The 21522-nt window shown below is 35.9% G+C and overlaps 1 protein-coding gene across 2 annotated transcripts in view; it reads right to left on the reverse strand.

The window, feature by feature from the left end:
- Scp1 (Sarcoplasmic calcium-binding protein 1) overlaps positions 1–21215 on the reverse strand; it is a 144704-nt gene extending 123489 nt beyond the window's left edge. The window contains exon 1 of one of the 2 annotated variants that reach the window (XM_081756410.1): positions 21101–21215. The gene's annotated coding sequence lies outside the window, so the exon portion shown is untranslated. The remainder of the gene's footprint in view (positions 1–21100) is intronic. The other variant, XM_081756408.1, reaches the window with a different exon arrangement.
- Between the last annotated feature and the right edge of the window lie 307 nt (positions 21216–21522).

A 21522-nucleotide genomic window follows, 5' to 3' on the forward strand; every position in this document is an offset into this window, starting at 1 on the left:
CACAAAACTGACTTAAGCAAACATATCTTCTTGGAAATCAGAAAGATTGTCTATTCTATACTATCACCGTCTGCCCAGTTCATTGGGAATTGCAGTTTTACTGATCCTGACACAATATGGAGTTTGATCTAACACATCACTGATAATAGTCCGAAACTGCAATCGCTGCCTGATTGTTGCCAACCCGGACATCTGACTTATTTGCAACTATAGAGTATAAGTGTTTCCATTAAATCGATAAGGATATCTATCTATCTATCTATCTATCTATCTATCTATCTATCTATCTATCTATCTATCTATCTATCTATCTATCTATCTATCTATCTGTCTGTCTATCTATCTATGTATATGTAAATAGATAGCTGTAAAAAATTTCATTTCTATGTTTGGGTTCGAGCGCAACCTCGCTACTTTTTAATCTTGAGGTCTGACAACACTGATTGTATATACATTGCAGAAATACACATTCTTGGATGGCGTATGTGTGGCTTCCTTTACGCTAATTTGAACCGTCATTCCACGGTTTTTCGAAGTAGATATAGCAGGTCTTGAAATTTAGTTTTTCCACGATTTTTGACTGCCAGTGACGTAACTAGGGGGCCAAACGTTGCTTGTGCATCGGACAGGGAGGGCGCAAAATTGGACAAATATTTGGGGGAGTGTTTTGGTTCGATTGATCCAGGGGGCGCTAAGGTGAGTTCTTGCCCCAGGCGACAACTAGCGTATTTGAGTCGCTGTGGACAGCCCTAGCTCCAACGCTGTGCGCTTTTACGCACAGTCCATATTAAGAGGCCTCATCACTGCGAAATTAAAATGCCGCTAATTTTACAGTAATTATGTAATATCTTCAAATAGATAAAAGATAATCGAAAAGTGGAACAAGACCTCCCTAGACAATATTATTCTGCGTGAGATACCGTTATCATGACTCATTTATCTGCTTTCGATTTCCAGCCATTTAGAAAATCGGCATTTATTTTCGCGTTTCTAAATAACTGCAAACGGAAAGCTACTAGGTGACTCGTGATAACGGTACCTCATGCAAAGTAACATCGTTTAGAGAGGTCTTGATCGACTTTTCGATTATCTTTTATCTATTTGAAGATATCACATAATTACTGTAAAATTAGCGGTATTTTAATTTCGCAGTGAGGTGAGAGATCATCTCTTTTAGTTTGTCGGTATAATTCATTAACATCCTGTATCACATTATTATGTGTTATTTAATACTCTAAAAATTAACTATAAGTGACACAAAAAGTGAAATTTTCCGTCTATTTAAAAAAAAAAGGTCTAGATTAAGAAGTAAATAAAAATTACCGGTACTACGTATTAAAGACGTGGAAACATCATTTTACGATAGGCAAACTCTGAAGGCGCAAATGTGATCGTGAACATTAAGCTCCTGAAATAAATAATTAATCGTTACGAGTTACAAGAAATCGATTACTTGTGTCACTAGTCTCTCTCCGTGCTCTTCTGAAGGGTAAAAAAAGTTTTTTAAAAAATCTTAGAGGAAGAAATTGCTGTTTTAATGGTACTTCCTGCTCCTGATAGTAGAAGAGAAATTACAGGGAAAACGAGCTCCGCGTATAAATAAATCAATGGACATAAGATAGTGTTGGACATACGTGCTCTTTGAGCCTTGTAGACCTGAAATGTGTATATCGGTGGAAAGCAGTGGTGCCAGGTAGAATAAGGAAATACTACGAATTCTTCTCTAAGTTTGCTTGCTTGCCTTGAATTGATTTTTTTTTTTTTTTTTTTTTTTTGAAAATATAACGCTAGACGGTAAATAATAAGTGCGCCATTGTTAGAAGTATCTAATGTCATTTTTAGGAATATATGTGTTACTGTTAGGACCAGGGCCGGCTCTACCATATGTAAAACATGTGGTTTTGGCCGGTGTGGCAAGTTCCGAGGGACGCCAAAATCTGTCATAACTATATTATTTAAAATAAGTTTTTTTTTTTTTTTTGTTAGAAACAGATTTCATGATGATTGTGGCTAAATTTACTAAACTGACTTCTATTTGAATACTACATTCATAAATCATGTTTAGGTTGCCTTAGTTTAAGGTCATATGAACAGTGCTAAAGCCAATGGTCAAACAAATCTGAGCATGAATTGCTTGATTGTTGTCAAATACGAGAACTCAATTCTCGACAGTGTTGCCACAGTCCTAGCTCTGGAGTGGGCTGAAAAATAGTACCAAATTGAAACAAAAAGGGCTGAATTCATTATTTTATACCATCGGGGATAAAAGTGTTGGGGAACGCGGGGGGACGCTGTATCCCCACTTTCAGAAAATATCTGTGACATCCCTCACTTCTAAAAAATTACAATGGACAAGGATAGGCACGGGGAACGGCGTGACGTCATGCATCCCCCTACTGTTTCAGATCCACTTTTACCCCTGAGAGTAATTCATGGCTCTATAACATGAAAGTTACAGATGTAAAGTTCTATAATACTCCCCCCTTTTCCAAGAATTTAAATCAAGAAAGTGTTTTTTCTTTTTTAATATTTTTTTAAAACATCCAAAGAGGAGGACTAAAATTTCTACCACACTGATCCTTTCTCGTCTTCTTCATGTGCGGCGCAGATGCGCTCATCTAGAGTCATTTGTTTTCTGGTACAGTTCGAATTACGAATTTTCTACACAAAGTTCGTAGCGTTATGCGGTGCAACGTCACAGAAATGAATGTTCAACAGCGTTTTTTATGTCAACACACAATATGAGTAACGAGAGATGTAGGAAAAGTCTTACTGACACTTTTGAAATTATGACAAGTATTTGTTAAATGGTGCTGAATTGGTTAGAATTGTACCAACTTTTTCACAAAAGGGGCTGAAAATGCCTCCGTGGTACCAACGGGCCGATGAATGACAAAAAGGGCTGAATTTGGTACAATTGTACCAAGTGTGGCAACACTGATTCTCGAGCAGTAGCGAACACCTGTTCCATTTTGTTATCACAATTTGAAATGAAAACTAGTCTTGTCTTTATGTCAAACAAGTTCCTTATCATTGAAGATGGAAATAAGTTTTTTCTTTTAAATTTTTTAACAGATGTAGAAGGAAAATCAAGAAATAAAGATAAAAGAGCTAGTTGCACTGGAATTGAAAACGAATATATTGAGATTGAAGCTCGATATTGAATTCTGTATAAAAAGGATTACCACTTTTCATCTGCAGGTGAGTTTGCTTTATCTTTCACTAACATAATAGATTATTTATTTAAAGAAAAAAAAATAGACACAACGATATTGTATGTGTGCGAGTATAAGAAGTAGGCCTCATTGTTAGAAGTACACGTGTCAGTGTTAGAAGTATGTGTGCCACTGTTAGGAGTATATGTGTGCCATTGTTGGAAGTATATTCCCAAAAATATCTATGTCGTCCCCCACTTCCTAAAAATTACAATGAACAAAGATAGGCATGGGGGACGGCGGTCTCCCTACCCCCTACCAACCATAATGCTTGGAATTGAAACTAATTCTTGAAACTTTGCACTACGTACGTAGACAGTTGGTACCATAATGTACTCACCCCCTCTGCAGGCGCGCAAAAATTGAGTGGTTCGAAGTTTGGGAGGGTTCATCACTAGTAGTTACTATGTCTATGTAGTATTGAATTAATATTTTTCTAAATCAGATAAAACGATAACAAATTTTAAAGTACTGTCATATAAAGTTTAAAGTTCTATATCGTCTGTAAAAAAAAAAAAAAAAAACTAAATTGTTTTTATAAGAAAAGAAAGAGTAGAAAGAGTATAGATGTAGTGTAAGATCAAATCTTTAGGTTATACTAATCATTGCTTTCCTCTAGCATCCACAGTTTCATTCAGAAAGTGAATAAATGTCTGTCGAATGACGAAGTTTCGGGAGCCTGAACCGTGGGTACGCTCCTGTCTCCCTATGTCTTACAGACTTCCCTTTAATAATATCGAAAGCAAAGAGCAAAATCTGGAGCAGTAGATTGAGATTGATAATCCTAATATTAAACTGAAAAATCCTGATCTGAATTTATAAGTAAAGTAAATTCTTATTAAAAGAAACATGGAGTGCTGTGGCTCTGCAGGACGTACGAACGCACCGCCACTGATTGTTCAGTATGATACACTTCTACAGGTAAGATTTCCACTGACAGTCTATGCAGGAATCAGTGTGTCCCACAGGAAATCATTGTCGACGAATCAACCTTAATTACCTTTGAAGATCGAATCATTGGAAAAGGTACGGCTCTTCCTCCAGGGACAGGAAGAGGAAAGAGAGCGCAGAAGACGAAGAAGAGAGAGTCGCTTCTGTGCTTCCCCTTCCCCCTTCGGGTAATGGATTCACGAATCAATAGAATAAACGTTGGCTTCTTACAAAAGCATCGCAGGTGCGTTCCTTCAGTCACAAAAAAAAAAAAGAGGATAAAAGATACTTTCTGTGTCTCTTCTATTTTGTCACTTACCAAGATACTCTTTCCGTTTTATTTGTTTTTAGCTTGTTTTCAGATCGTTCCAGCTAAAAAGAAGAGACGCCAATGTAGAATTACAAACAACAGTTTCTTTTTCTTTCTTTGTTGTCCGCAGACAAGTTGATAAAATTAATGCAGTTGAACCAGTTAAAAAAAAAAAAGTTAAACGTGTTTACAATTATGTAATTAGTAAGTAAATAAGTAAGAAAATAAGCAATATAATCCAATATATAAAATCGAAAGTGACTATGTTTGTGACTTAATACCTGTTGAACCACCCAACCGATCTCGATCAAATTTTCAACATAGATAAGGTTCGGACCTGGGATGGTTTTTATCATGTCATTTTAACGGAGTAACTTTGGGAAGCAGAGATATTTAAAAGTTATCGAAAATGACCGATACTAGTGTCGCATCCATAGTTTTCGGGGTCGCTGAGATGAACCGTGACACTTCCGATGCAGTTTATACCCAAATTCAACCCTCATTGCTCTTTATGTTCAAACTGAAACGTATTCTCCCCGTTCGAAGAACGAACAATGTGGCAGTTCTAGGGCCCGGATCTTGTTGACCTAAAAAAATTTAAAAAGTGACCTATAAAATGACACTAAAATTCCTGTAAAATGACCCTAAAAATCACAAAAATTGACCTTAAAACTTACGTTTTCTCAAACTTTTATTTCATTAAACATTGACATTTTTGAATATCCATGGGATTTTTAATTAACATTTCTCACTCATATTCAAAAAGTTTTGTTTCAGTTAGTTGCAGTCCATTGATCACTTATGTCCATTGATCAGTCCATTGCACGGCATTGTAAGTATTGAAAGCGTCAGTTCACTCCCGAGTTGAAACTAGGAAGCACTCTTAAACAATAAAACTTAGCAAGTTTAGACTACATGAAAATAATAGATAAAAACACGTTTAAAGCCCTTGTACGCCTTCTAATGCATTTTTAGCTATTCACGTGATCCCATTCTTTGTGGTCAATAACCCAAAACTATCTGTTTGGCCACCAACCAACCCCCGCCTTTCGTTAACCAGCTACAGTTTAGTTTTCATTAGCTTGTTAAGAATGCAGTTTTTCCACTCCAATAGTCAGGAAGTAAGAAAAGAGATTATTCAACTTCGTCTTTTCCACATCCGTAAACCGTGTTCATTTAAAGATTTCCTTATGTAGAAAAAAAACAATAAAAAGACCATAAGTGACCTAAAAGTTACCTTAAAATATTAAAAAATGACCTGAAATTTCAAAACAGCAAAAAGAGACCAAAAGTTGATCCTAAAAAACTATATTTTTAGAACCTAGAGTTGATGGATAACGTTTTTACTTGAACTTGCCTTCTCCTATGCGTAACAGAAGAAAGTTGACTTGTCAACAAGATCCGGGCCCTGATGATAATACTAGTAATTCTAGTACATTAACGGTGTTTCACAGTCTGTGCTTTTTCTTTTTTTTAGTCGAATGATGGCTAATTTAGAAGACATTGCGGTTACAAAATCTAATACTTTCCAGGATATATATATATATATTAGTACTACTGAATAAATGATTTATTTGTATCAGCTGCATGAGATTGGCAAGAAACGTCGTATACTTTGTAAAACTTTAAAAATTTAGTTTTTCTTTATTTTCTAAAAAAAACTACTCATAAGTTGCTTTACTTTCTACCTGCATTAACAGAACTTTACAATATATATATATATATATATATATATATATATATATATATATATATATATATATATATATATATATATATATATATATATATATATATATATTATATTGTGTGTGTGTGTGTGTGTAACGGACTTTCATACAAATCCATATAAATCATGAATCATGACATTTTGCGTTGTTATATATATATATATATATTAGTGAACATTTTTATGTTCCATATTTGATAGTTCTGACAGAAAACCAATCATAGATAAGATTGACCAGAAATTTTACTTTAAACGGAAATAAAATCTTGCTGTAAAAATGCAATTTTACTATTAACGTATATATATTGAGAATATTTAAGGCTTCAGACAGCAGACACATCAAATCATCACAGCTTTAAAATTGTCTTTTTTTTTCATCCTTTTTCTAGATTCTCAATCTATACAGTTTTATGAGATTCTAGTTCATTATTACGCATATTTTTTTCCTTTTAATGAAATCAGGAGAATGTATGTTATCTTCAGTACGAATAAGTGTTGATGTGAAGCGAACAGAGGTCTGGTCATCTAGACTACCTTGTATTAGTACTGATACTGTATTAGTATATACTTATTAACATAGGTCTACACGTAACTGAGTAACTATTTACAATGAAAACAGTAATTAGTGATTCATGGAAAGGAATTTTGGAAGTCAGTAAAAGTTAGTATCTCTGTATTCGCCTGGTAAGACAGAAAAAAAAAAACTCAGTTAAGAAGGCAGACGAAAAGGTTTGAATTCAAGATCTTCCATTGGTTCACTTGCAGTGGTCAAATTATGCAATTATATACGGTCAGGTAATGCTTGAAAAAAACACTTGTGACTTGGTGGCTGAGCGCTCGCCTTTCATGTGAGGGGACTCTAGTTCGATCCCAGCATTTGAGAGTTTGTGGTGGGCTACATCGTACTTATGGGGTTTATCTTGAGGTTTTCTCGTTTCCTCCCACGTCCTCGTACTACATTTTTTTTCGTTGTCACTCACTTTCACTAACGATTCTGGGTTGTAGTGGATCAGTGGTAAAATGCTTTTCTCTTATGAATGGAGTCCTTCGATCGATTCCAGGTGGCATCAAGTAGACTTTGCGGTGGACAAACACCGTGTGTATGGGTTTTCTCGGGGTTCTCCCGCATTCTTCCGCTTCCTTCCTTCCACTAGTTCATTCATTATCATATCATCTCCGCTTTCCTTAGTATCGGTGCATACCACTCGGAACGTTAATCTTTAAATTTCATTTCATTTTTAAATTATTACAATGTTTTTTTAACAATGATGTACTCTAAGCAGTGACATTAGAAGAGGCAAAGGAGCAAGTGCCCTTTTGTTGGCCATGTTTGCTTCCACGGACTGCCCCTCTACATATGCTATATTGTAGTGTATGTCAAGTAATATATTATTTTTCCTATTCTTAAAAAAAAAAGCTCCCTCAAAGTTTCTCTGCCCCTGCATTTGCCCCCCCCCCAAACCCTTAAGAAATTAATGCTGGTCTCATTACTTGCTCTCAGTAATTGAATGAATAGCGTCTACGTCTTTAGGACGCATGTTTCAGCGTTAGACTCTCAGTTGAGGCTCATAATATGCGCTTACCAGGTAGTGTCATCTAATTCGGTCGAAATTCTAGTACTGGGAGTCAAAACTCTGATTGCCCATCATTGAGTCAATATTGTGTACCATCAACAGTTATCACATGTCTAGAATTAGCTGGGATTTTACCGGAATTTAAATGGTTTGTCCCGGCTTTTGGTTAAAAGCGATAGTATCCAGTAATTTTCTGTTGAGTCAATACTGGATTCGATAGATTCTTAACCAGAGGTTTCCAACCTTTTTTTTTTTTTTTTTTTTTTGCCTCACAGACCAATTTGTAATTTCAAGCTTCACTCTCCTTCCCGCTCATTGGTCCATGCTTGCTTTTTGTCTGACCTCTTCTGCGATTTCAGATGCAGCTTTGAATTTTCAGATCTTCTATAGTAATAATAATAATAATAATAATAATAATAATAATAATAATAATAATAATAATTTCAAATTGTGTTTCACTTATAAGTGTTCTTGCCTGGGCGTTGATCACCCAGTCAATCAGGACTACTTCTTTTATATTAGTATATACAGTACTCTTCTCTTGTATGAGTACTCTTGAGAGAAGACTCGAATATTAGCGGACAAAAGTTTTATTCCAGAACTTTTAAATTACAATTTAATATGACACTAGTGTAGAATACGGCCGCGGTGGCTCAATGGTAGAGCGTTCACCTCTGGTGCTAGGGGTCTCGGGTTCAATCCCCTGCTCCTGCCAAGTGAACTTTGTGGTGGACAATCACCGTGTGCGTGGGTTTTCTCGGGGTTCTCCCGTTTCCTCCCACTTTCTTCATTCCACCATTTCATTCATCTCTCATCATCACCGACTCCTTTAGCCTAACCGGCATAATCGTGGGACGTAAAACTCAAAAATTTCATTTCATAGTTAGAATAGTCCGTCGTAAAAATGATAATTTTAAGGTTAAAATGAGTGAGTGTGTAAGAAAAAGGATTGTCTCGGGTATTAAGTTCTACTGTCGGAGGAATTCTACGTGATGTAAGAAACCAATATCTTATGTTTAAAACTGTAATGTTACTAGTGGCAAACCGTTACGAGGCTTAAAATGAGTAACTGCACATCAATTATTATTTTAAATGGATAAAGCAAAATACAGAATTTCATGTCGCAATTATTAGTATTAATAACATACTAATATCCACCGGCAGAGTATTGCTGCACGATGTAGGAAACCTGTATTTTATGTTACACTGTTAAAAATAATTTCTTAAATCTGAGAAACCGTTTCTTATCTGTGCACCGAAACAATATTTTCTTAGAAATGAGATTTGGCAATTCTCATTCATAAGAAAAGTAACAGTATATTTTCTCGTTTCGCTTTATAAAACCTCATCTACTTTTCTTCATTTAGCATTAATGAGAGTTACAAACTCTTGTTTCCAAGAAAAGATATTCTCGGTGCACAGATAAGAAACGGTTTCTCAGATTTAAGTGTGAAGATTTAAGTACTTTTAACAGTGTACAAGGTATAGAGTTACAAACAGTGAAACCATTACAAGTGCTCCAACCCATGTGACTTTATTCGATATCAAGTGTATTTTGTACTATCCTCGGTTACGTACATACCATTCGTCGCTGACGTCTCTGCTCCCTACAGATGTATCCCCGGCGTGGGTCCCCAACTGCAGTCCTTTCCTGACCTATTTAGATAGAATTCTCGCTTTGAGAGGCCACCTAACACAAGTTGGTTTATGTTTCTTCCACAGTTGTTTATATGGTATATGCCTGGATGCCAATCAGTTTGCATATTGTCAATCTGTGCGCAATTATTTGGGTATACACTAGGGTAATAATACTCCAAAACGTCTTAGGGAATCATTTGAAGTAAGAATGACTTTTCATTTTTTTAAACGACTATTTTAACTTGTCTTGGTTAAGAAATGAATTGTGATATTGTTGGCGAAACTTCTATAATATTACATTCTCCCAGATTGCAATTACTAGAAATTTGAGTACAAGATATTTACAAGATGGCAGGAGCTAAACGTAATTTAATAATTCTCTTTCCTCTATATCTAACACGGTTCAAAAGATAATATCTGTTTTACAATTAAGAAGTATTTAGTGTATGTGCTCTTAACTAATTTTGTTTCATTATTGGTGCTGGCTAAAGAAAAAGATGATTTTTAAAGAATGTATCCCAATATATAATATTGCAAGTTTCTAATAAGGTAGTGCAATAGTTTCTGTACGAGATAATATATGGTATTACCTGATTGTTCAGACATTTTAAGATTCATCTTCATGAAAAAAGGAATGGCTAATTTTTCTTTGGAGTTTTTGTGTCTTCTTTGTTCCCTTGTCTCATATTTTCTATTCCGTTACTAAGTATACTATTTCTATTTAGACAGTTAGTTAAGTTCTTAACTATTTTTCACTCTATCTACAATACTTTTCCCTACTTCTCCTACCATTGGTTTCTCGACCCTCTCAGTCATGTTTTTTAAACAATTGCCTATTTCTCTCCATACCATAGTTTATGGTTACTTCTTATTTTTAAAAAAAGATTCTCTTCAAATAATAATTATAATAAGATGAGAAATTGCAAATATAACTAAGAGTTTGTACTTACTATAGGATCTTCACTATGTTTTGTGAATGAAGAATTTTTGGTTGGTGCACCTACCTGAAATTAAAAACAAAAACAATTTAGCAATTTGTTGTGCATTACCATTTATTATTATTATTATTATTATTATTATTATTATTATTATTATTATTATTATTATTATTATTATTATTATTATTATTATTATTATTATTATTATTATTATTATATACAGTATACTAACTGTACACTTACAGTATATTTAAAAATAAGATAGGCATGCGCAACTTCGCTATCCACCCTATTGCGAACTTCTGATAAATGATTAGTCAAAAGGCGTAATTATTTGGTCACCTAGGCGATGTAACGTCCATTGAAGCATTCGAAAAGAAGAAACTAACCGGGAATGAAGTATTGTAGATATTTACGTAAAATGAAATGAAATAAAATCTTTGAGTTTTACGTCCCACCGTTATGTCGGCTAGGCTAAAGAAGACGGTAATGATGAATGAAATGGTGGAATGAAGAAAGTAGGAGGAAACGGGAGACCCCCGAGGAAGCCCATGCACACGGTGTTTGTCCACCAAAAAGTTCACTCGGCGCGAGCTTGGAACAAACCAGGGACCACATGCACCAAAGGTGAAAGCTCTACCACTGAGCCATCGCGGCCCCCAATATTTACGTTAAAAAGAAGTACGAAATACGAGTTTAATTGCGGTGGCTCACTGGTAGAGCGTTCACCTTTGGTGCGTGGGGTCCCCGATCCGATAACCGCTCACGCCAAGTGAACGTTGTAGTGGAAAAACACCATGTGCGTGGGCTTTATGAGGGTTCTTCCGTTTCCTCCCACTTTCTTCATTGCACCATTTCATTCATTTCTCATCTTCACCATCCCCTTTAGCATAATCGTGGGACGTAACACTTAAAAATTTCATTTTTTACGACATTGAACACTTTTTCCCACTTTAAAGTGAGTTTTTTTCCATTTCAGCGATTGTGAACTTCCATATTTTTTTTCTCTCCTGGACTCTCCATTTGACTCAAGCTATTTGGTACCTACATTTCCTTGTTTAATACCTAACTTTACTTCCGGAACTATTGAAGTAATCTAGGCATCATATTTCTATTGTGAAAAAGTCAGAAGTAGGTAACATAAAATATGACGTGATTATTAATGTAACAACTGATTTAGGGGTCACTATTAGCTCTAACTTTTCCTTCAACAAGCATATTAATCGCATTGTTAGTGAAGCCTACAGAAACCTCGGCTTCGTAATCAGACTTGGCTTCGACTTTTCAAATACGAATGTTCTTAAAACCCTGTTTAATAGTTACGTTAGAGCCAAACTTGAGTACTCTTCAATCATATGGCATCCCAACAGTCAGAAAAACAAACCACGTCTTGAAGCGATTCAATCTCGTTTTGTGAGGTACTTAACTTATAAGGAAACCGGACTATATCCAAAATTCGAAAAATATACCGACCTGTTTTGTAAGCACAATATCTCATCTCTCGAAGATAGACGTACCACCCAACTTTTGATTTTTTTAATGAAATAATTGCAAAATAATATAGACTCTGAGTATTTACTATCGCAGTTAGAATTACATGTTCCAGGTAAACGCACGCGCCCTAGAAATATTACTTTTCATTTGTTTACTGCAAGAACAAATACGCTATACATGTCACCTATTAGGAGAATGTGTTATATTTTTAACTCCTATGCTGAAAGTAATCCTGAACTTGACATATTTACTATAAATGACCGTTCTGTAAGAACTATTGTGCAATCTTATTGAAGATTCATTACTTGAAATAGCCATATCTATAAATGTGTATGTGTTATTATGTAAGTGAATTCATGCATGCTCTAACTATATACAAACTGACTAGGTCACTATCATTATGTAATATACCTGTTGTGATCTATATATAACCATAAATAAATAAATAAATGTTTATATTGATTAAAACATGAACTAAAATAATTGCATATTCAGTGTACAAGAGAATCAAGACCAGTTTTTTTTTTTTATTTTGGATATATTTTATTTTTAAGATCTTAATCTTAAGCTCCTTTTAGAGCATAAAAGATTCTAGAAATCTCATTTTTAATTTTTCTTATAGTGTTATTTAAAAAAAAATACTATCATATTTTGTTATAAATTTCGTATATTAATAATAATTATTTAATTTTTCCAAGTTTTTGTTTGCGTTAATTAGTTAGTCGTGTAGCTATTTAGCTAGCTTATTTATGGGCGTAATGATATGATAGTAATGATAAAGTTTGTTACCCGCCGAAATGCATACTTTTAGGAAAATAAGGTAAGTGTGCGCAATTTCGCCATACACCCTATTGGGAACTTTTGACTTGTTTTTCCACTTTTAAAGTGAGTTATTTCCATTTCTGTGATTGTTAACTTCCATATTTAAAAATGAAACAGGAATATCACTCTACCTAATGCAACCATTATATTTACTATACCATTGTTTAGGTGTTTACAGAGAGTATTTGAATGTTAATATGGAGAAATTCCACACACCTACCTTAGTTCATATATATATCTTTTTGCTTGCATGTAAAATGAATCTGTCCTCCTTCGTGGCTGTGTGGTTAGCGAACGCATCTTCGGCACGGGAAACCCTGGTTCAATTTCCGGCGGGAGCTCATGTAATTCGGATTCCATGTTAAATTAAAGATCCAAGTCTTATATAGCCTCGCTGCTGAAACGAATGCTAAACTCTATTCCAGCCATTTATTGAGAGGGATGTATGTTCTTACATAACTCTGAAACACAATGAGCGATTTCAACTAAAGTTGGTACACTTATAACTTACAAACAGGAAACACTACTGTTTAGGCAAAACACCCCTAGCACTCCTAGGGGTGGGAATGAGAAAGGTTTACATGTAAGAACAATATAAAACGACCAATATATGTGTCGAATCCAAGTTTTCGGTGTCGCTGAGATGAATGGTGATACTTCAGATCCCGTTTAAGTTCAATTTTAGAACCCATCAGTATAAGGAATGACAAGAGGTAAAAATAAAATGTTCAAAAATGAGATTATTGTCGAATCTACCGTTTTTGGAGTCGCTAAATTGATTGGCAATAGTATTCATGTCCATACAGGGAACTCCAAACAACTTTCTAATGAACGGCTCTATATTTTACTATACAACGAAACTTCAAAACTTGGGAGAACTTATCCCTTTTACCCGCAAACACTAGATCAATGTCACTCGTAGCCTTAAAAAAAGCATGCACTATGTTTATTAAAATTGAATAATTTGTACGTAGTTTATTTCGAAAAATTGTTTCCTATGTAAATGATCGAAGTTGCGTATAAGGTGGATTTTACCCCGTTATTGTTAATGGATTGCAACACCAAACAATAGGGTTATTTTAGAGGGTTAAAGGAAGACACATACTAAGTTACATTAAAATAAGATAAGTTTAGGAAATCACCGTGAAACAGAGAAACATATAAATGCCGGTTAAGTCGAGTGATAAAAAAAAATAATAATAATACGCCACGTTTGCTTCAACTAAAAAGAAAAGAAAGTGTTTAGAGCATTGTGTGATAAGAAAATTGCAATTCGCGACACGTGATAAAAGGGGGTTTTGTAAACAGAATGACAGAAGATGAAAAGAGACTAAAAATTGGCGGAAGGTATTAAAAAGCATCTTAACGTCAAAATAAACAGATTAGCGGAGCGTCTTCATAATAAAAGCTTCTATATTTGCAGAAAGTAATTCACCAGTGATATGAAATACTTCTACTACGATTATGGTTTTCCTATGACGAAGAGAAAATCTTAACATTATCTCAAAACTGAAATAACTCACACGCAATAATTCTGTGGAAATCCCTTTTTGAATTCCTCTCTCAAGCACACAGAAGGTAACAAGCAGTAAAAGCAAAAACCGAGCGAATTCCTTGCTTCAGTTGTTACAAGATAATACCAGCACTTCCTATTGTTATATCTAATTAACTGACCAAGGAAGTAAATTTTCTGAGGGGGTAAGATTCTAGTTCTCTCTGTTCAAAGCCCAGGAGTTTCTCCATTGTTTCTGATTAACAATGGAAAGGGTTATTTCCTTGCTTTTTGCTAAAGAGAAAGGAAAAAGATGAGATTTTGTCTTGTCTTTACCAGTGTTACCAGGTCGAGAAATATAGTATTGTTTTCCTTAAGACGTTACGAATCATGGTATAAAACACACACACATATATATATCTATATATCTATATCTATCTATCTATCTATATATCTATATCTATATCTATCTATCTATATATATATCTATATCTATATCTATCTATCTATCTATCTATCTATCTATCTATCTATCTATCTATCTATCTATCTATATACTACATTTTCCCTTTTTTGATTCTCATGAATTCTACTCTATTGCGGGAGAGGGGGGATGTTGGTGCTGATCAAGTTTTGGCACACCACATTTTGAAAAATTTACAGGTAAAATTCAACACTCTGCACGAAAAGACATATCACCTGTTTATTTCAAAAGTGACATAACTCAAAATTCCTAAATTTTCAGAAGCGTTTAAAAGTTTCGAATCACAGTGAAAGCAAATGGGCGCAAGAATAACACAAAGTATTCTCTAGTGCTCAGTTTCGAAGCAAATCTGTGAATTTTTTTACTAGAGGAAGACATCAACATTAACTCTCATTTTCTGCCCGTAAGGTCGATTTTTGAGTTATGTCACTCTTGAAATAAACACACGATATTGATCAGAAACAAATTTCTGCAGGCGACAGAATTAAATACGAAGTAATACACCTGTATTTTAGGTTTACAAATGTAGCATTAGTAGTGTAAAATCACTACAAGTGCTTTACAATTAAGTGAGGGCATATGAGAGATGGTTGTATTAGATACTATTTTCCACCGGCGGTGTATTTCTGCACAGACTAATTACAGAAGCTATATTTTTATGTTCACAAGTGGAGCGTTAATAGTATGGAACCATGACAAGTGCTGTTGAAACTTCTATCATCGCCAAAACACACTTGTTTTCACTACCCTCGCTTACCGTATACTCACAATCAGTGCATCGCCTGATTCCTTAGATATACTAATCATGGGACGTTAAACTGAAATATTTTATTTCTATGCATCAGTGGTGAATCCAGGGGAGGGGGCGATCGGGGCAATCTCCCCCCCCCAGAAGAGGAAACTTTCTTATTTTATGTATATAAATAAAACCCATCCCAGAGTTTGGAGCTCTTAAAAGTAGCTCTAAGTAGCAGTATGACAACCCACCGCCCCCCCCAGAAGTCGGTCCTGGATCCGCCCCTGCTAATGCACAAACATTTTATACATTCTATTTTGTATTAAGCGACCGTCCCATTACTATTTTGACCACCTTGATTTAGTTATCCGAACTATCCGCTGACAAGTATCCATTGTGGTCTATCATTTCTCCGAATGTTTTTTCTTGAATGCATTGTATTTCGACAAGCTTCAACGTGTGTATTAGGGGTGAGAATTAACACCCAACTCTCTGATCCGTATAGTACAATGGGAACGAAAAAAATGAAAAATTAAATTTTTAATTTAACGTCCCACACTTATACACTTTAAGCTAAAGGAGACGAGTGAATGATTGTGAAAGGAATTGATAGAATAAAAATGTGGAAGGAAACTAAAACTCCGAGAAAACTCACGAAGAAGATGATCTTGATAGCCATAAAGTCGCATAGCCCGTGACACCTTGCACTAGAAGCCCTTTACTGCTGAACAAGTGTATCTCTACGAAAGTGAAAACTTACCTCGTTTTTGTAATGATATCTCTTACTTAATTTCTTATTATTACTGGACATACAGGGGTAATTTAACCCAGGACTTAAAATGTAAAATAAATGAAATATGTTAGTTTAAATACCTTATGCCTTGTTGACTAAAGGAGAGGGATGGTTAGGGAAAGTCAGCGATTATGGAAGAGTGTATGGAATGAGAATGTTGAAGGAAATGGCAGAATACCCCGAAGAAAACTTAGCACACGATATGCCTTCTCCTGCAATCTACTATGGCCTGGAACTGAACAAGGAAAACTTTGCACCATAGATGAACGCTCTACCACTGAGCTATCACGCACTTGAACTAAGGACTAGGCCCATGATTTAGGATTTAAGAATTAGATTTCTGGGCTATCGGCATCTATGGCTATGTTCGCTCGTCACGTATGAGGGATAACGTTCCTCGGCAATTACACTATCTGAAGACAGGGGAGGAAGAAGCGGCCTGGGACCTATATGTTAGGTACCATCCTGGCATTTGCCTGGTGTGAATGAAGAAAACCCAGGAAACCCTCACTCAGGATGGCTGGCCTAAAAAGCTTTTACACTTTTTCGACCGAGTGTCCCCACCGGGAATCGAACCCGGGACCGCTCGCACAATCAAGATTAGGAATAGAGACGAGCACTTAATTATATACCTTCCCTGGATGTATAGTTTATCTTCATACTCGGAGATGCTTTAAACTTATTTAATTTTTGAAATACAAAATAAAGAAATAATAGCATTTGGTGTTTTCGGAACAAAACTTCAAAATTGCATTTCTAAGCATTTATGTATAGAGAGGTCTCATGATACATAATGCTTTCTACAACAGTGGCGGCTTTCAAGGAAAGTTACATCGGTAAAAAAAAAATCGGTATAAGCTAAGACAAGAAATCCTACCTAATGTCTAATTCTTATATATAGCTTTACGAAGCTGTATGAAGCTATCTTTCCTTAGCCTTTGGCGCTGAATTTCAAATATTTACGGATGTTATTTCCCTTAAGAGCCCCACTAGCATTGTTTTTATTTTTCTCTTATTTTTTATTGCACCCATGTAACCGAATAGTTAGTATGCTTTCCTTTAGTACGCGTCTGGATACGGGAGACTGGGTTCGACTCCCAATAGAAACTCATGCGTTTTGAATTCCATGTTAAGCTGTAGATTCACTTCTCATATAGCCTCGGTGCTGAAAGGGATGTATAATTCCAAATCAATCAATCAATTTGGTACGCGTACTCCCGTGTTCGAGTTTCAGTGGAGATCTAATTAAGTTTGTGTTCGAGCCAGCGTCTTAAGCATTTAGGAAAGTACTTTATACTACGAGGTAGCAGATCCCGGTCTAAGAAGAGAGAAGTGTTTGGCACAGATGATAATACTATGGCCACGACTTACCTAATTGAACGTGCAGTCATAGCATTTCATAGACAGCAGTGCCCAAGGGCGCCGATTTCTCTGTAAATTGGGGGGCATTCATATGCAGATGGTATATATATGAGGATTTTAAGACAAATTGCATTCAAATTATGCCAAATATTGTATATTCATAAATACAATAGGTTGGCCCACATGAGCATTGAGGGGGCCCGGGCCCCCTGCCCCCCAGGATCGGCGCTCTTGGCAGTGCCCTAGGTTTGGTTTTAATTTAGGGGCTATATTTCATACTAGAAATTACCAACCGGCAGAGCCCTTCCCGCTAGTCCAGTGGCTAGTGGCTGCACTTTTGATCCTTTATACGATTTCTAGATTGGTGAACCTTGAAATTTGAACGATGGTTTGAATACTAAATTAAACAGTAGGTTCACGTCTCATATGGCTTTGATGCTGAAAGGGATGATAAATTTCAACTTAACCGGCAGAGAAGGAGGGCACGGGGACTCGCTGGTATAGCGTTTACTTCTGATGCGTGGGGTCCCTCATTCGATACCCGATCACGTAAGTTTGTGATAGACAACATCGTCTTCGTGGGTTTACTCCGGGTACTCCCGTTTTCTCCCACATCCTTATTCCACCAAATCTTCCACAATCCTTCACTTACCTTAATCATCGTCTGCCTTAGCCTAAAGGGTATAATCGTTGGTCATTAAACTGAAATATTTCATTTTATTTTTTTTAACAGACATAGGGTAAAAAAGTAGAATAATAAGGCGCAAGCTACCGCGAGATTACATCATACAGGTTACACAAGATGATGAGAGATACTACTCAACACCTTCTCATTTGAAATTGAATCGGAAATTATTGGGTTGAGTGGTTGTAGCATCGGGGCTATATGAGACCTGAACCTAGAGCTGAACATGAGAGTCAAACCACATAAATCCCAACAACGAATCGAACTCGAATCTTCCGCTCCAAAGACGCGTATATTAACCATATAGTCACTTCTGAATTCAGGATAATGTGCATCAAAGCCATTGTAGTACGAGCTAATTTTGTGAGGAGTAATACTAAATTCTTACGTTTTATGCGAATGCCGAAATAGTACCTTGTACGAATGTTCAGTATAGATTTCTTCCGATATACCTGAACATAGCATGATACCTAACTGATAGCATACATATCTAACGAAACAATCTAAAATCTTTTTTTTTTTTTAAAAAAAAAAAGCTATGTTAAACTAATAAAAAATCTTCAAAATTGGAAAAATGAAATGAATTTTTTAGTTTAACATTCAATGTTTATACTCTTTAGGCTAAAGAAGACAGATGATTAAGGCAAGTGAATAATGATGGGAGAATTGGTGGAATGGGAAAGTGGGAGGAAACGGGAACATCGTGAGAAAATCCACGGACAAGATGTTGTCCACCACAAGCTTACTTGGCCGGGGATAGAACCAGAGATCCCACGTACCAGAGGTAAGCGCTCTACCACTGAGCAACCATGTCCCACAAATTCATTAAAGAAATCAAGAAATCATCACAGGAAAGGTATAATCGAAAGCAACGAAATAGTAACGTTCCTGTCTCATAATCGGAAGAATCCGGGTTTAATCCTTTGTTCTGATTCTTTACACCAAAAATTTAATTTTATTTCACTACAGTGAGCTATGTTACTGCATAGAGGTTTGGGATAAAACTCCAGTTTTAATAACCAAAATATTTTTCCTGTTATATTCATTTTCTTCCGGTAGATTTCGGGATGGTACTTTAAAAATTAAATCTGAATCCTTCCTATATCACCTTCTTAGAGATTACGTCTTGATTACAATTCGTCTAGGGGACTGGTGTATAAAGTGATTGTCCATTTCAAGCTCCCTAGTGGTTATAGGGTTAGTGTGCGCGCCTAAAGTGCGGGAGATCCGGTTCGATTCCCGTGGGAGATCGCGTGGTGCGGATCCCATGTTAAGCTATAGGTCCACATCTCATATAACTTCGGTGCTGAAAGGGGATCCTAAACTGTAAATAAACCTACCAATAGTAACGTTTTCGTTCGATGTTCGTTGTCCTGAGTTCGACTCCTCTGTTACACTAACTCAGAATTTCTGAATTATCTCAGTACTGCTTAGTTCAGAGTCAGAGGACTCGGATCAATTCTTGTGTTTAGTTCCTAAACTAGTTTGTTTCCGACTTTCATTTATTCTCCTTTGTTGAATGCTGTGATAGTACTTCGAAGTATTTCAACTTCCTTCCATATCTAGTTCGCTTAATTGTTTAAGCAGAGAACTCTTTGAATAGTTGAAGCATGTTACGGTTACACAAGGTACATGTTATCGCAATTTCAATTCCTAATATGAGCTCAGAACTTGAATATCATTTCTTAAGAAAGCAGATAACACATGAAACCCTGAATTTTAAAATCAAATCTTAAAAGGCTAATGCTGTAATCTCACTTAAACGTAGAGAAGTAAGCAAGAAGAAAAATGACCAAAAAATAATTGATCTAAGATATCAAAATTGAGCTCCCACATTGCTTCCTGGCTAGAATTCTCTTCCTTGGTACGAGTAACACTGGTTCGATTCCCTGTAAGAATACAAGAGGCTAGGATCTCACGTTAAACCTTAGAGCAAAGACTCATACAGTTACAATGTTGAAAAGATTTAGTCGAATAAACACAGAAAATTTAGAATGTTTTAATGTAAAATTCTAATCACAGTTGCATCAAGAGATACTTTAAGTATTAACTGAATTTATCCTCTCTTCCCAAGCAATGTCAGCAATTCAAGTGTCCTGGTTCTTATTGATTGCATTTCGTACAGAAGATTAAGTTCAATAAATATGAAAATACAAGAGTAAATACGATAACACTAGCAAACACACACTCAACTAACTGATTTGAGACACTGTAGTAACACAAAACTGCAATATCAAAATTGATCTGGAAGATTCTACTATTATTAGGCGGTGGTCAATTTTACGGGCACTGCCCATGGTTTATCTCAGGTAATTTCCCAGGTAAGCAGTTCGATTTTGTTCTTGGTAAAACATTATACACGCACTGTTCTTTTACTTCGGAGAGTAAAACTATTACTTAAATCGTTTTATTATTTAGGCTTTCTCTACCAAAAGATAAAATCATAAGTAGTATAAAAATTATAAGCTTTTTAAAATTGCTTCCATTGTTATACTGTAATTATTACGATAAAAAAAATCGTTCTGAAAAGGTGTACTATTTCTAATCTCTTCTTAAGTATTGTATTAGGAACCAACCTAATATCGATTATCTTGTGTAGGCAATACCTGTTCCTTAAAAATTCAATTCACTATATTTTAAAAAAATCTTAAGTAAATAGTGGTTGTTATTAGATATCCTGCGCGCCTGCAACACGCCTTACACGGATGATTTGCTGGTTTGCCGCGAAATACGAAAAGAACCGAAGACTTGTCTAACAAAATTTCAGTTTTCCCTTTGTCGCTGGCTATTTCCGCGCGTCCTCTCGAGCAACAAGTTGCAACTACCACGTGGAATGGAAGGGAGAACACACCCCAACTGTTGTGTTGTAGTAGAAGTGCTCAACCCCTGTGAACTCACCTGTTGAGTGCTTCTCTGCTGTGGTACTGTCCCCGGCTATCTACACACACACACTGGCGGTCTACAAACGTGGATCACTCCACAAGAAGACTCTAGCGCCGCCAAACGACGAGTTTACGAGTTAGCGCCAGCTATTCCCGTCCCCAGGAGTAACTTTTGAGTTTGTAGCCCGAGAAACAGGGGAGGGAGGTATTGTGACAAAGTCGGATCCAAGAGCTACTATAAATATCAACAGAGCCAAACTGTACAGTATACTACAGTACAGGAAGGCGGGGCCTCATTAATTTGATGATGTAATTCGGTAGACGATGACGAATCTGTTGACGTCACCACTAAGGAATAATTTCAAAGAACAACGCTATAAGATTTATTATATTCATATTTGCCCTCAGATCCTTTTTCTACGGAAGGTCAAGGGACAT

Source organism: Thermobia domestica, chromosome 4 (genome assembly GCF_964235325.1).
Source record: "Thermobia domestica chromosome 4, izTheDome1.hap1.1, whole genome shotgun sequence".
NCBI lineage: Eukaryota > Metazoa > Arthropoda > Insecta > Zygentoma > Lepismatidae > Thermobia > Thermobia domestica.